This window comes from Plecotus auritus (assembly GCF_963455305.1).
Source record: "Plecotus auritus genome assembly, chromosome: 5".
In the NCBI taxonomy this organism is placed as follows: Eukaryota; Metazoa; Chordata; class Mammalia; order Chiroptera; family Vespertilionidae; genus Plecotus; species Plecotus auritus.
Genome location: NC_137776.1, coordinates 82,365,257 through 82,384,919, shown reverse-complemented (window position 1 = coordinate 82,384,919; position 19,663 = coordinate 82,365,257). Strand labels below are relative to the sequence as shown.

The following is a 19,663-nucleotide window of genomic DNA, read 5'->3' as shown; positions in this document are numbered from 1 at the left end:
TGCAGTCTGATTTAGTAGGTGTGTGTGGGGGTCTGAGACTCTGTATCACAGCTTCCCAGGTGATGTTCATGTTGCTGGTCCAGGGACTACATGACTGGAACCCTTAGGCTAAGGGACAGACCAGGTGTAACTTGGGGATGGTTCCAGAAACAGGATTTTAAGATTAATTCCCTAGTACCTGTTAGAATAATTTTGATGAGAATACCAAATATTGTTTGGGGTGGTATGTAAGTTTTTTAGCAGGGATTTTCTTTTTGTGACGTTGTGAGTGAACATTAAAAGCAGTTACAAACTTGGTGTTCCACACTCCTAGTCCTCGGCCATCTTGGTAGAATCTTGGATAAACTTTGTTGGCTCCAAGTATTATCTCTATAACCCAAGCTCATGAGGAATTTGAAAGTCACAAGGTTTGAATATTTTTTTTCTCATTTGTGAATCAAACACACTTTACCTGAGGACCATCATTTTAGCTAAGGGTACACTAAATCGTTGTCATTGTCACACCTGCCTGACAAAACTGCTGTTGGCAAAATGAAAGTATAGCACATGGGGCACTCACAGAGGCTGTGGCCCCAGGCTGCTGAATGGTTCTGGGACTGCTCTTTTATTATCCTGTAAATTAATTATCCTTGTATAGCAATATCAACCCAAATAACAATTGCTAATGATTATAGAGGGCTCCCTGTCCCTCTGATGTGGCGGCTGTACTCTTTGGTTCTGTTGTGTTTGTTCATAAATCCGCCATCATTTCTGGCTGAGCACTGTGATTACCTCTGATTCAGACACAAGAAGACAGAGGCTTGGAGCTTCACTTTGTTGCCCTTGTGGCTGGTGAGGGTGGACCCCTGTGTTTGAGTCTAGGCATTGTGAGTGATATGGGACAGATTTGGATTGGGTGATATATTTTTGGAAGCTCTCAGTGGAGGCTGGATGAGAGGCCTCACTGAGATGGAAATATGCTAGACAGTTCAAAGTGTGATGAAACCAAACATATTTAAGGTTAAGATTGTGTAAATTGTGGTGTCAAGGGCCACTCTAGAATTTCACTGCTTGGTAAATGAGACTGCTCTGCCCAACATCAGATGCAAGTGGAGTGAAGCCAGTTGTAATGATGGGGTCTTTTCCTGTGTGAGCACCTGATATTCGATAAGGAAGATTGAATGACTTAAAGCTTATAAACATGGCCAATTTTAGTGTATACCACTGGATGATCTTATCATTAGAAATATTTTCTCTAGACATGAAGATATTTTAGGTGGAACCATAGACTCCCTTCAACTACTTTCTCACGTGAATAAATATGGGACGTCTTTGATGTTCTCAATGAGCCACCTTTGCTCATTAGGCTGTGGAAAAGAAGGAGCGAGGGAAAGCCTTCTTTAAGTCATGTCCATGGTTGTTTTCGCATCAAGATTCTGAGATCCTCTATTTGGAAAGACATTGTCCATAAGGAATAAGAGGATGAAAGCTTGAGTTTAAATGAAGAGGGATCAACCCAACAGATTCCAGTGCTGAAGAGCATGAGGGATGGGGAGGTGTAGAATTGGCTGCCATTGTGTCTTCAGATCCAGAGGAGACCTGCAAGGTGGTCCTTGAACATGTTTGCTTTATCATCGCCCACTTAGAGGTGCTTTGAAAAGGGGTAGGGATAGAGACAAGAAACAGAATGCAGATTTCTAAAGAACGCCACCCTAGAGTGTAGCGCTGATCATTAGGTTATTTTATGGGCTATTTGCAATATCTTTTATACAAAATATAAAATGAAAGAGGCAAATGTTGATTAAAAATGGGATTCCAATTTTTTCTAGCTCCTCTTTCACTGTCCCCTGTGATTGGGGCCTATTCTTTTTTCTAGTTTGAATTGCATTCCCATGATCTCTATTTGAAAATGCTTTCACAGTTTTGCTATAATTAAGAAAGGGAAGAAAACCAAAACATAAGCCCAAGAAGAGGTTGAGGGAGTGTATCAATACCCAAGCAAGGTATTTTTGGGTGAAATCTTGATGAAAGTGGCAGAGTGATGCTGTTTTGAAAATTAGGAAGGAGAAAGGACTTCCTTCAACATTTTTTTTTACAGACACAGCTAGAAATGGCTATAAATTTTCATTAATGTTATACCTTGGCTCCACAGGAAACTGTATTTAAGATTAGTTGGACATTAAAGCCTTGCTGAGGATAGAAGTGAATGGCCTTTTGGTTTCTTGGTGACCATGAATTTTGCTAATAGTAAGTAATACAGTAGTTTTCGTGTGACTCTGGGAGTAGCTTGTCTGATTCTTAAGGTAAAATCAAGATTGACTTCTTAATTAGTGTGTTATTAAAGAAAAACAAATCCAAATCTGAAAGCATCGGGGGAGGTAAAGGGTAATGAACTTTCTTTTTTGGCACATCATGAACATTATTTTTACATTGTTTCTCCTGGTATGATTCATGTCACTCACTGCCCTTGCACTTGAACCCAGTACTCGTTAGGAAAATTGCCATGTAAAGTACCAAGTGAGATGTTTATGAAAACATACAGAAAGGAGTAAAAGCACTGAAAGTAAATTGATATTACTTAGGTCTGAGGCATGTGCCTATTCATTTTATTAGCCCTATTATGTCACATGTATGAGGTGTTTTTGATGTTGACTAAGATGCTTAGGATTGTTTTTCACAAGTACATAGTTTGCATTCAGTAGTATTTTGAATTAGTTTCAGTTGTACTGCATAGTGGTTAGCCAACCATATACTTTATAAAGTGTTCTTCCCCGACATTTCCAGTACCCAATGGGCACCATACATAGTTATCACAATATTATTGACTATATTTCCTATGCTGTACTTTACATCCATGTGACTATTTTGTAACTACCAATCTGCACTTCTCAATCCCTTCACTTTTTTTACTCAGTCCCCTAACCCCCACCCCTCTGGCAACCATCAGTCTGTTCTCTATGTCTATGAGTCTGTTTCTGTTTTCTCAAAATACACTGAGTGGCCAGATTATTATGAACTATGAACGCATAATAATCTGGCCACTCAGTGTATATCCTATATAATAAAAGGCTAATATGCAAATTGTCCCCTCGACCAGGAGTTCGACCAGCAGGCAGACTGGCCAACCACCCATGTCCCCTCACTCTGGCCAGGCTGGCGGGACCCCACCCATACACAAATTCATGCACCGGGCCTCTAATACACACACACACACACAAACACACACACACACACACTCTGAGTGGCCAGATTATTATGAACTCTGAACGCATAATAATCTGTCCACTCAGTGTATAGCTTGATGATTGGACTTATTGGAGTTAGCAGCTTTTTCTGTATCATGATAGTATATTTTCAAAAATCAAAGCTATCTCAAACAGAAGCTGGTAAAAAAAAGGCGGCCACAAGGTCACTGGCACTGCCTCAGTTCCTTCCAGCCTTCCATCCCTCTTTAGTAAGCATTTAGTGAGGCTAGACCAGGGGTGGGCAAACTTTTTGACTCGAGGGCCACAATGGGTTCTTAAACTGGACCGGAGGACCGGAACAAAAGCATGGATGGAGTGTTTGTGTGAACTAATATAAATTCAAAGTAAACATCATTACATGAAAGGGTACGGTCTTTTTTTTTTAAATTTCAATAGTTTTATTCATTTCAAACATTTTAACAAGAAGAATGTAAACACTAATTATTATAATTTGAAACTTCAAAAAATGGAGGAATCATAGCACAATAACATACCTTATATTGAAGATGGCAAAGGCAAAATAAAATTGCCTAACAAAGGAAAGGTACAAAAGCCTTTCAAATTAAACTTAAATATAATAAAATAATTTAAAACTAAAACAAATAGAAAAGAACAAAATGTGTAAACAGTAAATTAAACATTTTCTTTAGTGCAGCTTCCAAATTATGCCTGGGACGTAGATGTAGATGGCAATGTAGACTGGGTTGAAAGGTTTTTGGTCTTTAAAACATCAACTTCAGTGGGAACAGTGTTGTTGGTCTCCTTTTTAGCTAATGCTCTGATACTGTGCTCTCCAGGGGCGTGTCTCCCTACATCACCACGATAATATGTCTACGCATTCCCAGGGTGATGTCTGGGGACGCATCCGTGGGCATTACAAGGAGCCTCTGGAAGATTGAGAGGTTGTTCCTTCTACTGAATGGGCGGACTCAGAAGAAGGAGCTGCGGCTGTGTTTCCCGACGTTGCCATGTTAACACTGCTGCTGGTGAAGGAGCGGAGGGGAGAGCAAGAGAACCCTCCGCTCTTTCGGCTCCGCGGGCCTGATAGAACAGCCTAATGGGCCAGATCCGGCCCGCGGGCCGTAGTTTGCCCACAGCTGGGCTAGACTCTTTTGTGGAGATGGCGAGTTTGGGATGACTGAGGGTTGAGCTTGCTCTCCCCAGTTGCCCAGTTTACCACCCTCTGGTATTGCTCAGAGATTGACACAGAAAAAAACGTTAATGCTGTGAAGGGTAGTTATATGCTACAGACCATATAAAGAGAGAATTGGCTTGACTGGATTAAAAATAACAAAATTTGTTCAGACATTTTTTTCCAGCAGAAAATGGTGCATGTTCTTATATGAGGTTCATAAGTAGAAGGTAGACCAGTTGGTTAGTCTTAGAAGACCTGTGGGCAGTCAGCTTGCAGGTGGGTCTGTGTAGTTTGGTCTTTTTTTTTTTTTTTCTCCCTCCTCCCCACTCTCTCCTTGCCTCCCTCCCAATTGAGCTCTTTCAGTTTTAGAATACTCTGCTGATAGATTCCACAAATAGCAGAAACACACTGTATGTATCTGTTAAAGGACGTGTCCCCCCCCCTTTTCTTCTTTTATAAAGGTGTTTTATAGAGGGAAGTATTACCTGTATAGAAGCACATCCTATCTAATAAAAGAGTAATATGCAAATTAACCACCACTCTGCTATACCCACCAGCCACGCCCACCAGCCAATCAGGAGCGACTATGCAAATTAACCCAGCCAAGATGGCTGCAGCCACAAGAGAGAGCAGGAGGGAGGCTTGGGTTTCCCCCGGCGATGGAGGAAGCCAAGCTTTCCGCACACCCTGGCTGGCCCAGGCCTCCGCTTAAGACTACAAAGTTTCAATTATAGAAGATAAATAAATTCCAACAGAAATGGCTGCTGCCACAAAGTGAGCGGAAGGCTTGGCTCCGCTGCAGGCTACAAAGTTTCAATTGTAGAAGATAAATAAATCCCAGATACCAGGGCCTCCACTTGGGTCGCCGGGGGGCGTGGCCAGCCTGCAAACCACCACAGGGCCCTTGCCCAGGCCTCCCCATACCCCAAGGGAACCCCCACCCTGATCCAGGACACCCTTCAGGGCAAACCAGCTGGCCCCCACCCATGCACCAGACCTCTATCCTCCTATCTAATAAAAGAGTAATATGCAGATTGACCATCACTCCAACACACAGGATGGCTGCCCCCATGTGGTCAAAGACGGCTGCCCCCATATGGACACAAGATGGCCACCACAAGATGGCCAGCAGGGGAGGGCAGTTGAGAGGGACCAGGCCTGCAAGGGAGGGCAGTTGGGGGTGATCAAGCCTGCAGGGGAGAGCAGTTAGGGGTGACCAGGCCGGCAGAGGAGGGAAGTTGGGGGCAAACAGGCTGGCAGGGGAGCAGTTAGACATCAATCAGGCTGGCAGGGGAGTGGTTAGGGGGTGATAAGGCTGGCAGGCAGAAGTGATTAGGGGCAATCAGGAAGGCAGGCAGGCAAGCAATTGGGAGCCAGCAGTCCTGGATTGTGAGAGGGATGTCCAATTGCCTATTTAGGCCCGATCCCACAGGCCTGAACGGGCAGTCAGACATCCCTCGAGGGGTCCCAGATTGGAGAGGGTGCAGGCTGGGCTGAGGGACACTCCCCCCCCCCATGCACGAATTTTGTGCACTGGGCCTCTAGTAGTAGATATATTTGTAAAATGGCTTTTTGTTGCTTTTTTGGATTTTTTTCTTCAAGATGAAGTGGATTTAAGTAATCTGTTATATTTGAATGAACAGGTGTGTAATTCAGTGGGCTTTATCTCATGGCAAACTCCTTTGTTTTTTGTAATAGAGCTGTTTGTTGCTAAAATTATGTGTATACATATACTTGGGACTGTGTGTATATTGATGTAGTTGAGTCTGGAAAGCTTTAAGATTGGTAAAAGCTTTGGTTTAATGCCTCCTGAGACTTGGAACAAAGAGCAGTTCTGTGCAGAGGCCCTGTCTCTGCCTTACTCCTACTGATCTAATAATGGATGGATTTGGATCTTAGCAGTGAGATAATACAATTTATTAGATAAATGCCTCTAGAGTTGAAGTGATAAGCCTCTCACCTAGATATTTTTAGGTATCCTTTTTTTGGGAGACTATCTTAAAAGGCACTTAGGTTCCAAAATGGAAGAAGCAAAGTTCATAGAAGCTCTTGGTTAGCCTGTCTGTTTTCAGTGAATCAAGACCTTAAAGAGGAGAAACTTAAAAATGTCTTTGTCTTTGTGATTTCAGGAGTGATCACTTCTAAACTGGACATTGGTGGAGGACCTATTAGGCCATGTAAGTATTGTAGTAAGCAAGTTTTTACCTGGCGAAGCACAGGTCCAGGATATTTGACCTAGGGAGGGAGAGGACCAAGTAGTTGAGTGAGATGGTAGCAATTGGAACCATCAAAATACAGTGCAGCCCAATCCTGAGGGGACATCTCTGTTAAAGCCTAGTGGACTTGATCGGTGGGATAATTCGGCAAGACTATTTCATATGTCTAGAATTAGTAAAGTGATGGGAGCAGTAGGCCATTTATTACTTCATTCAATCATTTAGTCACTCTTACATGGAAGGGCTGCTCCTTTTAGAGCAGCCCAACCAAGACCTGACATGGAGGATCATCATGTGACCAAAAGAAACAGCAGTGAACTGGAGTGTGACTCATCAAGATTGCACACTTTCTGAGCTGAGTCTACATCAAGAAACCATTGCTCAAAGACTACATTTTCTTAAAGTCCCCAGTTACGATCATACTTTGTGTGGGAAGCTGTTTGCTAAATATGTCCTTGTTTACTGACTGAATTCAGTAGAGCTTGAAACTACTGTTCAGGCTACCCTTGAGAGTTACCTTGGTAAATCAGGCATTCAGTTGGGAGCAGAATATTTGGATTTCACAGGCTGATAGGATTTGGGTGACAAGGTTATGGGGCCAACAGAATGAAGCACTAAACATTCCTAATTTGTTTCTTATATATGTGGGTCTTTGAACAAACTTTGTCTCAAACAACATCACAGGATTAAAAACTCACCAGCAACTCGAAAGCAGATGAATGTCTGATGTGAATAAAAGCCTTAATGTTAGAAAAATCCTGTGACCATGTGACTTTCATCAGAGGCTTCTCTCTAGCTGTCACCTTTAGAGTTTGTCCTGCTGGGAGAAACCAGAGAAACAGGAAGTGTCTTCTTCAGAACCTCAAAGGGATTTCAAATATTTAAAGACGTGGGAATTTTGTCTGAGATGCAACAAACAACACCCCCCATCCCCTACCCCCACCCCCGCTTCCCCACATCACACACCGCACACATCATTTAATGGAAATGGGGCTTCATTTCAGAGACTGGTCAGCCAAATAATCTGTCTTAAGGGTCTGTTCTGAGATTAGTTTAGTGGTGGCAGATAGGGGTGTTTGCTCACTGCTCTCCAAGATTGTCAGGCAAGGCAGCTGGGGGTAGTGGGCTGGCATCCTGGAGCTCAGAGCTGGGTCTCAGATCCCTGATACCTAGTTGCTGTGGCTTATGCTAGGGGAGGGATGAGCATCTTCCTGCCTTTTCTGTGCTGTGGTGGTTTTTCTGTTGGTTGTTTCTTATGGCCGGGTCTGCACCTCTCACCTGTGCCACTCTGCACTGTGTGTGGTTGACAGTCTTCATGGAGCAGGCAGACATGTTGGCGTCATGTGGCACTCCCGGGCTCTGTCTCTCCACCACCAAAGATGTTGTTGCCTCCTCCCCTCGCCCCCCCTGCCCCAGTACACCATACCTAGATGCCTTGGAGAAGCCTCTTGGCTCCTTTAGGAATAACTACTGAAAGAGCAGCTGCCTGTCAGCCTCCCAGACTGATCGAATTGGGTTGTTGTCAACCTGCTGTTGGAAGAGTTCCGAACGCAGCAGACTTGGCTGTCATTGACATTTATAACTTGAAAGCCATATCACAGATCACTTGACGTTCCTATAATCCCTTAAATAGCCTTCAGAATATAAAGCACACTAGTGGCCCAGTGCACAAAATTCGTGCACATTAAAAGGGAATTAATTAGAGGAAATATTTTAATATTGCTATTTGCCCTTTCTCTATAATAGAAGTGTCAGAGATGAAAGAAAATTAGTAAAATGTATATGAAAATAATATATAAATTTATCTATATATATAAAGAGCCAGGGTCCGTAATGACTGAAGGCTTGACCAACCGGAAGTCAGTGCTGGGTCACCATGGTAACCCAGCATTGACTGCCACTGTTGTGGGTGCCCAGACCCAGCACTGACTGCTGAGGGGGCTGCAGATCAGGCCAGAAGAGAGGCCTGAAGAGAGAAGCAGGGTCTGATCCGTAGCCTCCATTGATCAGCACTTGCCTCTCTCTTTGGCTCCGGGCCTGGCCAGCAGCTGCACCTCTCTTTTTCTGAGGCCTCCACTGGGGCTGCTGATCAGCCCCGCCTCTCTAATCAGGCCCATTGATAGGCCAGGAGATGCTGACTGGCATAGAAACCGACCAATCATAACCTAATCTGGGTGAACTGGGAAGGCAGAACCTAAGGTGGGGGCTGAGGAGGGGTTTTAAGGGCAACAGCTGTTTGGTGTAAAGTGTAAGAAAGCGGTTCAATTTTTTAATGACCGGTTTGACAGTATAGTGCAGATAGCCGGCTATCAGTCCAGATATAGGGATTATGTATTTTTGTCTGCCAAGAGCATCTCCTCCTGATGAAACCCCCATTTAAGCAATCCTATCCTATATAATCTATCTATTCTACTAAAAGGGTAATATGCTAATTAGACCGGGTCAACCAGCCATCTTCCAGACGTCTGACTTCCTTCGGACAAAGCCATGGTGGTGGGCGCCGAGGCAGAGGCAGTCAGGGGCAATCAGGCTGGCAGGGGAGGGCCATTGGGGGCAAGATCAGGCTGGCAGGGGAGAGCATTTGGGGGTGAGATCAGGTCGGCATGGGAGGGCAGTTAGGAGCGATCAGGCAGGCAGAGGCAGTTGGGGGCGAGATCAGGCCAGCAGGGGAGAGCAGTTGGGGGTGAGATCAGGCTGGCAGGGGAGGGCAGTTAGGGTCAATCAGGCAGGCATCCCTATGGGATCAGGCCTAAACAGGCGGTTGGACATTTCCCAGGGGGTTCCCGATTGGAGAGGGTGCAGGCTGGGCTGAGGGAAACGACCCCCCCTCCCCCCCCCCGCACAGATTTTGTGCACTGGGCCACCAGTTAATAAATAAACAATAACAGCGTCACATCCCCTGGCCGGTGCCGGGCGGGGGACACAGCCTCACATCCCCTGGCCTTGCCACGCACGCAGCGCCACCTACCCGCGCCTGCCCCGCACGCAGCCTCCTGTTGATTGGTCATTACGGTGTGAGGGCTTCACAACCATTTGCATATTAGCTCTTTATTATATAGGATGGCCTCTTTACACGTTGGTGACTCCTAGGAGATTGGAAATAGCTGGGTCTTCCAGAAGGGAGAGAAGTGGCTCTCTGTTCCTCCCGTGTTGCATATCCTCTCTCCTGATATAGGCAGGATGAAGTTATTCTGGCTGTGTGCTCAGGTGTGTATGGAACCACATGAGTCCATTGAGATCAGGAAACTTATTGGCGTCTCAAAACAAGTGACTCTTTAACTCTGACTACTATAGAGCCTGTGGAGAGAGAGGATATTATTGGGAAGCTGATGTCAGAAACTGTTTCTCAAATGGGTTGGTAGATCCTGTACCTAGTCTTTTATGCCTTAATTTCTGAAAGAACTAGTTTCTAAGCTTCACTTCTTGACACATGACTGAAAGAGAAACATGCAGTGTTCATGGTAAAAATAAAATAAAACCAAAGCCACTCAAATAAATGATATGAACATATGCTGCCAAAGGAAGTGGAGGAAGGGCCGAATGAAATTGAAATACATTTTACTTGCCCTAGCTGGTTTGGCTCAGTGAATAGAGCATTGGCCTGTGGACTGAAGGGTCCCAGGTTTGATTCTGGTCAAGGGCACATGCCCTGGTTGTGGGCTGCATCCCCAGTTGGGGGCGTGCAAGAGGCAGCTGGTCAATGATTTTCTCTCATCATTGATGTTTCTATCTCTCCCTCTCCCTTCCTCTCTGAAATCAATAAAAATATATTTTAAAAAAAGAAATACATTTTACTTGCTGAGGTTCTATCTGGACTGTCAATTTCCTGAGGGCTAGCACTGGCCTATTGCTCTTCCTACCACCAGTGGCCAGCACAGAACCTGGTACGTGGCAATATGATGAGCTGAAGAAAAGGTGTAGGTAGAAAAAGTTCATTTCATTTTAAAGTCATGTGTCACTTAACATGGGGATACATTCTGAAAAATGCATTGTTAGGTGATTTTATTGTTTCTATGTGCGAACATTATAGAGTATATTAAACACACGTAGGTGGTCTGGCCTATGTGGTATAGCCTGTTGCTCCTAGGCTACAAGCTGGTACAGCACATTACGTCAAGAGACTAAATTGAGCACAAGGGAAAATGATGCAGTCGAGAGATGTGATAAACATGCCATACTGTTGGCATAACATGGCATGCTCTTTTATAAGTAGAAAGAGTACACTCTAATAACAAAACAAAGTATAATAAATACATAAACTGGTCCTTTATCCTTATCAAGTACCATGTACTGTACATAATTGTGAGCTGTACTTTATGCACTGGCAGTGCAGCAGGTGTGTTTACACCGGTATCGCCACAAACATGACAGCAGAATACGCTGCACTTTGATGTTTGACTGCTATGACGTCACCAGGTAATAGGAATTTTCAGCTCCATTATAATCTTACTAGAGGCCCGGTGCATGAAGTTTGTGCACTCGGGGTGGGGGTGTCCCTCTGCCTGGCCTGCACCCTCTTGTAGTCCGGGAGCCCTCGGGGGATGTCCAAGTGCTGGCTTAGAGGGAACGGGCCTAAGCCATCAGCCAGCCATCCTTAGTGCTGCCGCTGTGAGCCTGGTTCAGGGCTTCTGGCTTAGCAGTGCTCCCCTTGTGGGAGCGCACTGATCACCAAGGGGCAGCTCCTGCATTGTATGTGGTCAGTGCACATCATAGTGACTGGTCATTCTGCTGTTCGGTCTATTTGCATATTAACCTTTAAATATATAGGATGGGACCACTCTAGATGCACTATGCTGTTGACTGAAATGCTGTCATGTGGTGCGTGACTGTGTTTGCCCTGGTAGTGCTGACATTGAAATCATTAATCAACAAACCCTGATTACGGGATTTAAAGTTAATGGCATTTTCCTGTTGGCATAGAGATGAATAATCTCAGAAGAGGCCTAACAGAACTGGGGACTTGGACAGCAGGCCTTAGAGTGATTAAAATGAAACACCACTGCTGAACTGATTTCTTTCTGAGGCTCCAGGACGGTAGTCACGTTAGGCAGTGTAAGTGCCTGGCCTCATCTGTGAGCTGTGCCAGGCAGGAGGGGACAGGAGCAGTCTCCTGAGCCAGCTTGATGGAGGCCACAGGCTTCGGGAGATTGTCAGCTGAGGAATGCCTGTCACCGTCCTGGCCCTTCGCTGTGGTATACATTGGTGCTTCATCTGAGGCCTCTTCCTCAGAGTCCAAGAAGTGCCTTGGAGTCCATAAGACTGCACTCCAGTAGCCACTGCCCATATTCATAGAGGAGTATGGGGTAACCCCGCTTTCCCTGGCCAAGGGAAGGGTGAAAGGTGGGGCCGCAGGGCTGAGGTCAGGGCTCTGCACAGCCACTTGTCCCAGGCCAGACGTGGAGTGCAGAGCAGCTGCCTTCACAGGCATGCCCGGTGTGGACTCGGTCTAATCAGAATTCCCGGTTCATGGCAGGAGGTTTCAAAACAGCATCTTGTATCTGTTCTCTGGCTTTACTTGAACACAATATTTAAACATTTTAAATATTTCAAATATCCAGACAGTTGATACCCAGACGAGCATGGAACTTGCTAGAACACTCACGCATGTCCTTCCCCCTGGATTCCTGCCTTTCTGATCTCACCAATGACACATGTCTTATTGATTATGAAAGATGTTTATGTGGGCTTATAATAAAGTCACGGTCCTTTCATCCCTGGAAATTCTACAAAATGAGGTCTGCCGGGAACCTAGACCTACACCATCCCCAGCACACCCACGCTGAGGATGTTGGTGCTGCCTGGGTCTGCCCGCCTCCAGTTTCCTTTGCTTATTCTGTTACCCTCATTGCCACCTGTTTTTGTCCTCTTTCACTTTCAAGGAGGTGTGTTTCAGTCTTTTCTCTACCTGGGTCAGGACGCCCTTGTAATGGGAAGTTTATCAGTCCTGCTCGGCATCCCGTTCCCTTCCCATATACTCCATCATACTGATGCCACACACAGGCAACTTGCTTTCTAAAGAACCTCTGGTTTCTCTGAGGCCAGTGTGGGATTTCTCCCGTATGTCCTCTCCCCGGAGGAGGGTGGGGGCATTTCACTTTGCTTTCCAGGTTTACAGTGATGGATGGATAGCTTCTGTCAGGCAGGCCGAGGCTCTCTCTAAGGTGAATTAACGGAGGTAAGGCCGTGGACAGATTTCTAGTCAGTTCTTTCACTATGGCCATGTTCTGGGACCAGAGCCCATGTTATTTTAGTCCTGTGGATGGATGGCTGATCATCACTTAATTCTTCGTTTTGGTCTGAACCTCAAGATGGCTTATAAGAACCAGTGTCCGCACCTCACCATCCAGGGAACCTACAGGAATCACTGCCCACAGCTCACCATCCAGGGAACCTACAGGAATCACTGCCCCCAGCTCACCATCCAGGAAACCTACAAGAATCACTGCCCCCAGATCACCATCCAGGGAACCTACAGGAACCAGTGCCCCCAGCTCACCATCCAGGAAACCCACAGGAACCAGTGCCCCCAGCTCACCACCCAGGGGCTTGCAGAGAGTTTTATCACCACCCGTTTAATGAGAGATGCCACCTTGAAAGGAAGGTAGAGTGAGTTGCTGAGCCTGGAGGAGGGAGGAGAGCCTGGTGAGGGTGAGGCAGGAAGGATGGGGTAAGTAGTCTTGGGAATTTGGCAGAAGTGTTTGGGTACTTGGGGTTCCTAGAGAAAGAGAACAGTTTTTAAAAATTATAAGCCCTCATGGTCTGGTACAATAAAAAGCAGTTACTAGAAAAGTGAAATAAAAGAATAAGACAATTCAAAATACAAGCCCTTAATTTTATTATTAGATTCAAAAACATAAAATTACCCTATCAAATTGTTATAAAATTTTCCAGAATACTTACCCTCTATTTTGGTACTCGTTTCTTCACAGGCCATAAATGCCTCGTGGACTGGCCCTACGCTGTAGCGTCCCTACCCCCATTGAATAGCACTGGCCTGGAGGTGTGATCTCAGCTTCATGTCTGTCCTCAGATGCTGGGAGGCCCACCTGGCCTTTCTGAATCTGGGTTGTTATGCTACAAAGTGCTGGTTGATCAACACTGAACTCTTTCTGACAAGAAATGGGGGACCAGGAACAACAGGGGTTTGTTCCTGAGCCCCTGACCCAGCGGGTCTCCTAAAGAGATCTTTCTTTAAGGAGCATCTTGGGGAATATTTTATATACCCCATGGCCACCTTGACCAGATGTCTGACCAGCTCATTGGAAATGTGTATGTCCTGCATTAGTGACCTATCACAAACGGACCTCTGTGTGTGTGTGTGTGTGTGTGTGTGTGTGTGTATCTGTGTAATTATTTTTCTTGTCCATAGTTTTGGGCTGCTGCTGCTGCTGGTGGGGGGAGTGGCCCCTTTTAAGAAATCAAGATTAAATAGGCCCTGGCTTTTGAACATGGGCCCTCCAGGACCACCCTGCAGTAATGCCCATCCCAGTCCGTTGGACGTGGGGAACGGGTGGAGGAGCCAGCATGGGAAGACTTTGACAGGGCCTGGCAGTGCTTAGTGTCACTTTCCATTCATATTCTGTTGCCTAAAACTCAGTCTAGCTGTGTGTCAGGGAGAGGAGAATGGGGTTCAGTGAGCAGCGAGCATTCCCCATAGCCCGCCTTCTGCTTCTTTGACCCATTTATCAGAATCGTGTTCACTCTTGCATTCTTTTATCCAAGTGAACTCGTTTATTCCTCTTTTCTGCCTGCCCTGATTACAGTCCGGCAATCCATTTTTATGAACTGGGCTGAGAAGCAATGGGAAGACAAGAGCATAGAAGTTGCCTCAGAATTAATGGGTAGTGGTGACGCAGGCTGCTGTTAGCAGCCAGGAGTGGCCAGTGCCGACTATGGGAGTAAATTGGATACGTGCCATGGGCTGCATTTGGATTGTTTTTGTTTTTTTGTTTTTAAATCAAGGTATTGATGAGTTGAGAGTAATGCTTAGCCTTCAAAAATTACACTTAAGCACAGGGAACCATGGTTCAGGGGCAGCCAGTAGCCCATATTGAAAGGTGGCAGAGTAATGTAACTGGGTAAAAAGCTGAAGTAGCTCTAATATCTTTATAAGTATACTTTTCTTTTTCCTGCAGCAGTGAGTTAAAAAAAAAAAAAGCCAAACACACCTTCATTGGCTCTCGATTCAGAGAAGCCAGAGACTCAGAAAATGACAGGTGAGATTTGTGGGATCCTGTGTGTGTGTGTGTGTGTGTGTGTGTGTGTGTGTGTGTGTGTGTTTGGAGGGGGGGTTCTTGGCAAAATTGCATGTGTGGCATCCTTCTGGAGCCAGTGTTTTAGGAGGATGTGGGTCAGAAGAACTTGAGTAGGCATTTTGGACAGAGAACCTACTACTGAAAATTGCGTAGAGTACATAGGTCATGGAAGAGGTGATACGCCCAAAAGTATGTGATGACTCAGTTATTCGCAGCCACAGGAAGATGTCCCACCCCTAGGGCTGCAGGAGGATGGGAGTTAGGGTTATCAGAAATGGGAAGGGGTGTCCCCTGGAAAGAGCTGCACCCATGGAGGAGATGGCCCTGGGCTGACGGAAAGAGAGGAGAGACCCTGGCTGCTCCATGTGCCTGCCCTCCCAGCTTCTGCTGGTGCCTCCCACAGCCACCTTTATGGAAACCAGTTGACAAGGGTGTTTGGGAAATGTCCTTTCCTTTGATATTTTACAAAAAGGACAAGGTGTGCAGAGAATGGACTTGAGAGCAAAAAGGTAGACAAATGACTGGCACTGGAAGTGTGACCTTTTGGTGAGAGATTGCTTTAGGAAGAAATCCTGAGTTTTTATTTTCTTCCAAGTCATATTCATGTGTTTGTCATTCTCTATCACCTTTGTTCTTTTTTCTTTAAATTTGTTATGCTTTTTGCACAATGTGATTTTTTAAAATTGACATACCGTATTTGACTCTCCAACAATAACTAACATTTGCAGAGAGTTCACACTATGCTAGGAAGCAGTGCTTTATCTGTGCAGGCACAACTTGCATTAGTGCCGCTTGCTGTAGTACACCCTGCTATAGTGCACCTCACTATAATGCACCTCACTATAGTGCACACCTCACTGTAATGCACCCCGCTGTGGTGCACCCCACTGTAGTGCCTTGCTGTAGTGCTCTTTACAGGTACTGTGTTTTCATCAATATCGAAGCAAGAACCTCTACCAGCAAAAAGATTACAACTCACTGAAGGTTCAGAGGATAGTTAGCATGCTTTAGCAATAAAGTATTTTTAAATTAACTTATGTACATTGTTTTCTAGGTATAATGCTATTGCACACGTTAATAGAATACAGTATAGTGTAAACATAACGGTTATATATGCCCTGGGAAACCAGAAAGTTCCCGTGATGCACTTTGTTGTGATTCTTGCTTTATTGTGGTGTCTGAAAGAACCCACAATGCCTTAAATCATTATAGCTACTCTGTGAGGCAGGTTAGTCAGTTCTCATTATTTGTGGACCCTGTTTACAAATTTAGTTCTTGTTACAATTTATTTGTAATGCTAAAATCAGTAATTACTGTGCTTTTGTGACTATTCACCAAATGGAGGAGAATCTGAGTCCCCAGCTGAGGTAGAACAAGGCTATGCTTTGCCTTCTTGTTTCAGGTCTCATACTGTATGTAAATAGGTGTCCTCTTTGAGATCTAATTAGTGCCTATTTTGAGGCATTTTTGATTTTTTAAAAATGATTTCACTGTTTAAAATGCCTCCCAAGCATAGTGCTAAAGTGCTGTCTAGTATTCTCAAGTGCAAGAAGGCTGAGATGTGCCTTAGAATAAAATACAGGTTAGATAACTTCTTCAAGCATGAGTTAAGTGTTGTGCCTGTGAGTTCAATGTTAATGAATCAACAATACATATTAAATAAGGTGTTACCCTGGCTGGTGTGGCTCAGTTGGTTGGGTGTTCTCCTGTGCACCCAGAGGCCTCTGGTTCAATTCACTGTCAGGGCACATACCCTGGTTGTGCTTGTAGGCTCGAACCCCGGTAGGGGTGGTGCAGGAGGATGTTTCTCATATTGGTGTTTCTCTCTCTCCCTCTCCCTTTCTCTCTCTCTAAAATAAAAACATATTTTAAAAATAAAGTAAGGTGTCAATACAGAAACACATATAAACCATGCTTATAGGTATATTGATCAGTTGACAACAATTGTGAGACCAGAGCCTCTCAGGAACCTAACCCTGTATTTCTCTGGTTCAGTATTCACTAATTTAGTGTTGGTGGTGACTTTATAGACTACTAGTGGCCCAGTGCACGAAATTCACACACAGGGGGAGGGGTGTCCCTCAGCCTGGCCTGCACCCTCTCCAATCTGGGACATCCCTCTCGCAATCCAGGACTGTTGGCTCCTAGCCGGTCATCTGCCTGCCTGCCTGATCACCCATAACCACTCTGCCTGCCACCTGTTCGCCCCCAACTGCCCCCCCTTGCTGGCCTGCTCGCCCCCAACTTTCCCCCCGCCTGCCTGATCACCCCCAACTCCCCCCCGCAGCCAGCCTGCTTGCCCCCAACTGCCCCCCACACCGGCCTGCTCACCCCCAATTGCCCCCCCCCCAACTGCACTCCCCTCCTGGCCTGATCGCCCCTAACCACCTCTGCCTCGGCCCACCACGATGGCTTTGTCCGGAAGGTCTCCTGGTCTAATTAGCATATTACCCTTTTATTAGTATAGATAACTACTGTGAATAAAAAAGTTGATGCACTACTGTTATTCTGGTTAATAGAGACTGAGGCATGTAGAGTTAAGAAAGTTGCCGACATCACCAGTGGGATCAGACCTGGGCAGTGTGGCTCCCCACCCTTCACTCTTCACTCCATGCTCTCCTGCCTTTCGTACCTGTTTCATACTCTGTTATGCCTTCTGAATCTGCTGCTGATGCTGCTGGAACCAACCTGAGGGCTATTTTCAATGATAAAACTCCTGTTGGTAAAGCAAACAGTTCTCTCTGGTTGAGAATTGGGACGTGCATAAACCTGCAAGAAGGGTAACAATATTTGACGTTTGTATAGAAACCTCTGTATTTTGAGTGAGTTCTCACAGCAGCAGCATTGACCTGCATTTCATAAATAAAAACTGGTGTCTTGGGAGGTTGGGATTGGTCAGGGTCCCAGGATGAGAAAGTGGTAGAATAGAGACTCTAGTCAGGTTTCCTGGCTTTGAATCCCTGGCTCTTTCACAGCATCAAGGGGTGGCTCTCCCCTGGGTAGGGCTGGGAGAATGTGTGCCCTGTTGCTGCTGCTTCCGGTCTGCCTTGACCTGGAGGCAGTGATAATTGTGTGAAGAATAAGTGATTCTAAGAGACGGACCAGAAATATATGATCATTTTTATGATCGTAGAAAATCTTTCATGGGCTTGAGTGACCTTTTAGGAAAGATGTTCATTTTTTTCACCCTGTTCATCAGGGAAATATTTGAAAGTAAGTAAGAAAAGAAAGGAAAAATAATTTGAGACGGCTGGCACTTTGTTATTGGCATACTTTCTAACAAATATTCCTGCCTTCTCTCTAGTTTCCTTTTCTATTTAAATTTGTGTGTTTGGATAGGAAATAGATGTACATGTTAAGAATTATAAAGACATTATAAAAAACAAAGACATCTTCATCAGGTGATCACTACACCTGATTTCTTGTGTATAGCAGGTCCTTGAAAATTCTGGAATAACACCCTCTCCTTCAACATTGTTTTGTTACAACATTGATGAGATGCTGTAGAAGCCTAACTCTCATTTTTATCAATTAGCCTGTGCTAAAATTGTTATATGTATTTTTAAGAATGTGTTTTTATTGATTTTAGAAAGGTAGGAAGGGAGAAGGAGAGAGAGAATCAATGAGAGAGAAACATTGATTGGCTATCTCCTACTGGGGATAGATCTCTCAACAAGGGCATGTGCCCTTGACTAGAAATGGAACCAGTGACCTCTTGGTGCATGGGATGATGCTCAACCAACTGAGTCACATTGGGAGAACTAAAATTGTTTTTTTTATATGTCATTTTGTCTAGAATTACAATGTTAAGTGAGGACTTAACAGTCCTCTTCCAAAGGCGTTCTAACCTCTTTTCCTATGACTTGCAACTGCTGTTGATTTTGCCTCCCAGGGCCATTTGTCACCTCTAGGACGGAGGGTCAAGTAGAGCAGGTAGTGGGTAGAGCCCAGGAATGCTGTTAAACACCCTACAATGCACAGAACAACCCACAACAAGGATTATTCAGCCCAAATAGGCAGCAGTGCTGAGGTTGGAAAGCTTGCTCTCCCCTCAGTATGAACTGAAGGGTTTTCATAATGTGTGAAACACAACAGCTTTGTCTGAACTTTGACGTTGATTTTGTATCTTTGGAAGGCTTTTCTTCTCCTGGTTCTTTTGCTTCGGGTTGGGCTGTAGCTGCTCCATGGGTGGGGATGGAAACATCCTCTCCAGGTACCAATACTAGGTGGTGTGTGTCTATAGAGACTAAAAGCAATAAACCGACTTCTGCAGGTCGGCTTTTGTGTTATCACACTGTGTGGGCAATTCTAAACAAAGCCAGTTGTAAAGTATTTCCTGGAAAAGCTCTCTTGTTTTTCTTAAGATCTAAATAATTGCTGCTAGTAATGATTTTATATAAATATATATACACACTTAGGTTAGCACACTTTTTAAACTAACCCTTTAATAACCATTGTATTCTGCATGGAAATTAATTTTGAGAACTCCCTGACATACAGTTGGCCCTGACATATATGTACTGAGCTGTGCATGTCTTAAGTTCCTAACAGTTCAGAATTGGAGCTTGCTTTAGGCGCATTTCATGCCTCTAACTCTTGGAACATGGTACAAGGAATATAGTACAACATATTCCTGTGTTTAAATAGAGCCTTTCAATAAACAATGATAGTGCAGTTTAAGATGAAGAAATGGAACTTGGAGTTTCTTAAATTCTTTTACTCTGTGTGACCATTTGGAGTTTTTATGTGATTAAAATTTAAAACAATGCAGGATTGGAACTTTAATGTGTAATGTTTGATAAGTTCATATTTTATTCATAGAAGAAGTACTTT

At 44.7% G+C, this 19,663-nt stretch overlaps 1 protein-coding gene across 3 annotated transcripts in view; it reads left to right on the top strand.

Moving 5' to 3' along the window:
* The window catches only part of MGAT5 (alpha-1,6-mannosylglycoprotein 6-beta-N-acetylglucosaminyltransferase), a 409,267-nt gene that overhangs the window by 57,134 nt on the left and 332,470 nt on the right, over nucleotides 1-19,663 (top strand). Inside the window, exon 2 of one of the 3 annotated variants that reach the window (XM_080670056.1) lies at nucleotides 6,489-6,536. The exons of the other annotated variants lie outside the window; for them this stretch is intronic. The gene's annotated coding sequence lies outside the window, so the exon portion shown is untranslated. The remainder of the gene's footprint in view (nucleotides 1-6,488; nucleotides 6,537-19,663) is intronic. 3 annotated transcript variants of the gene reach the window in all.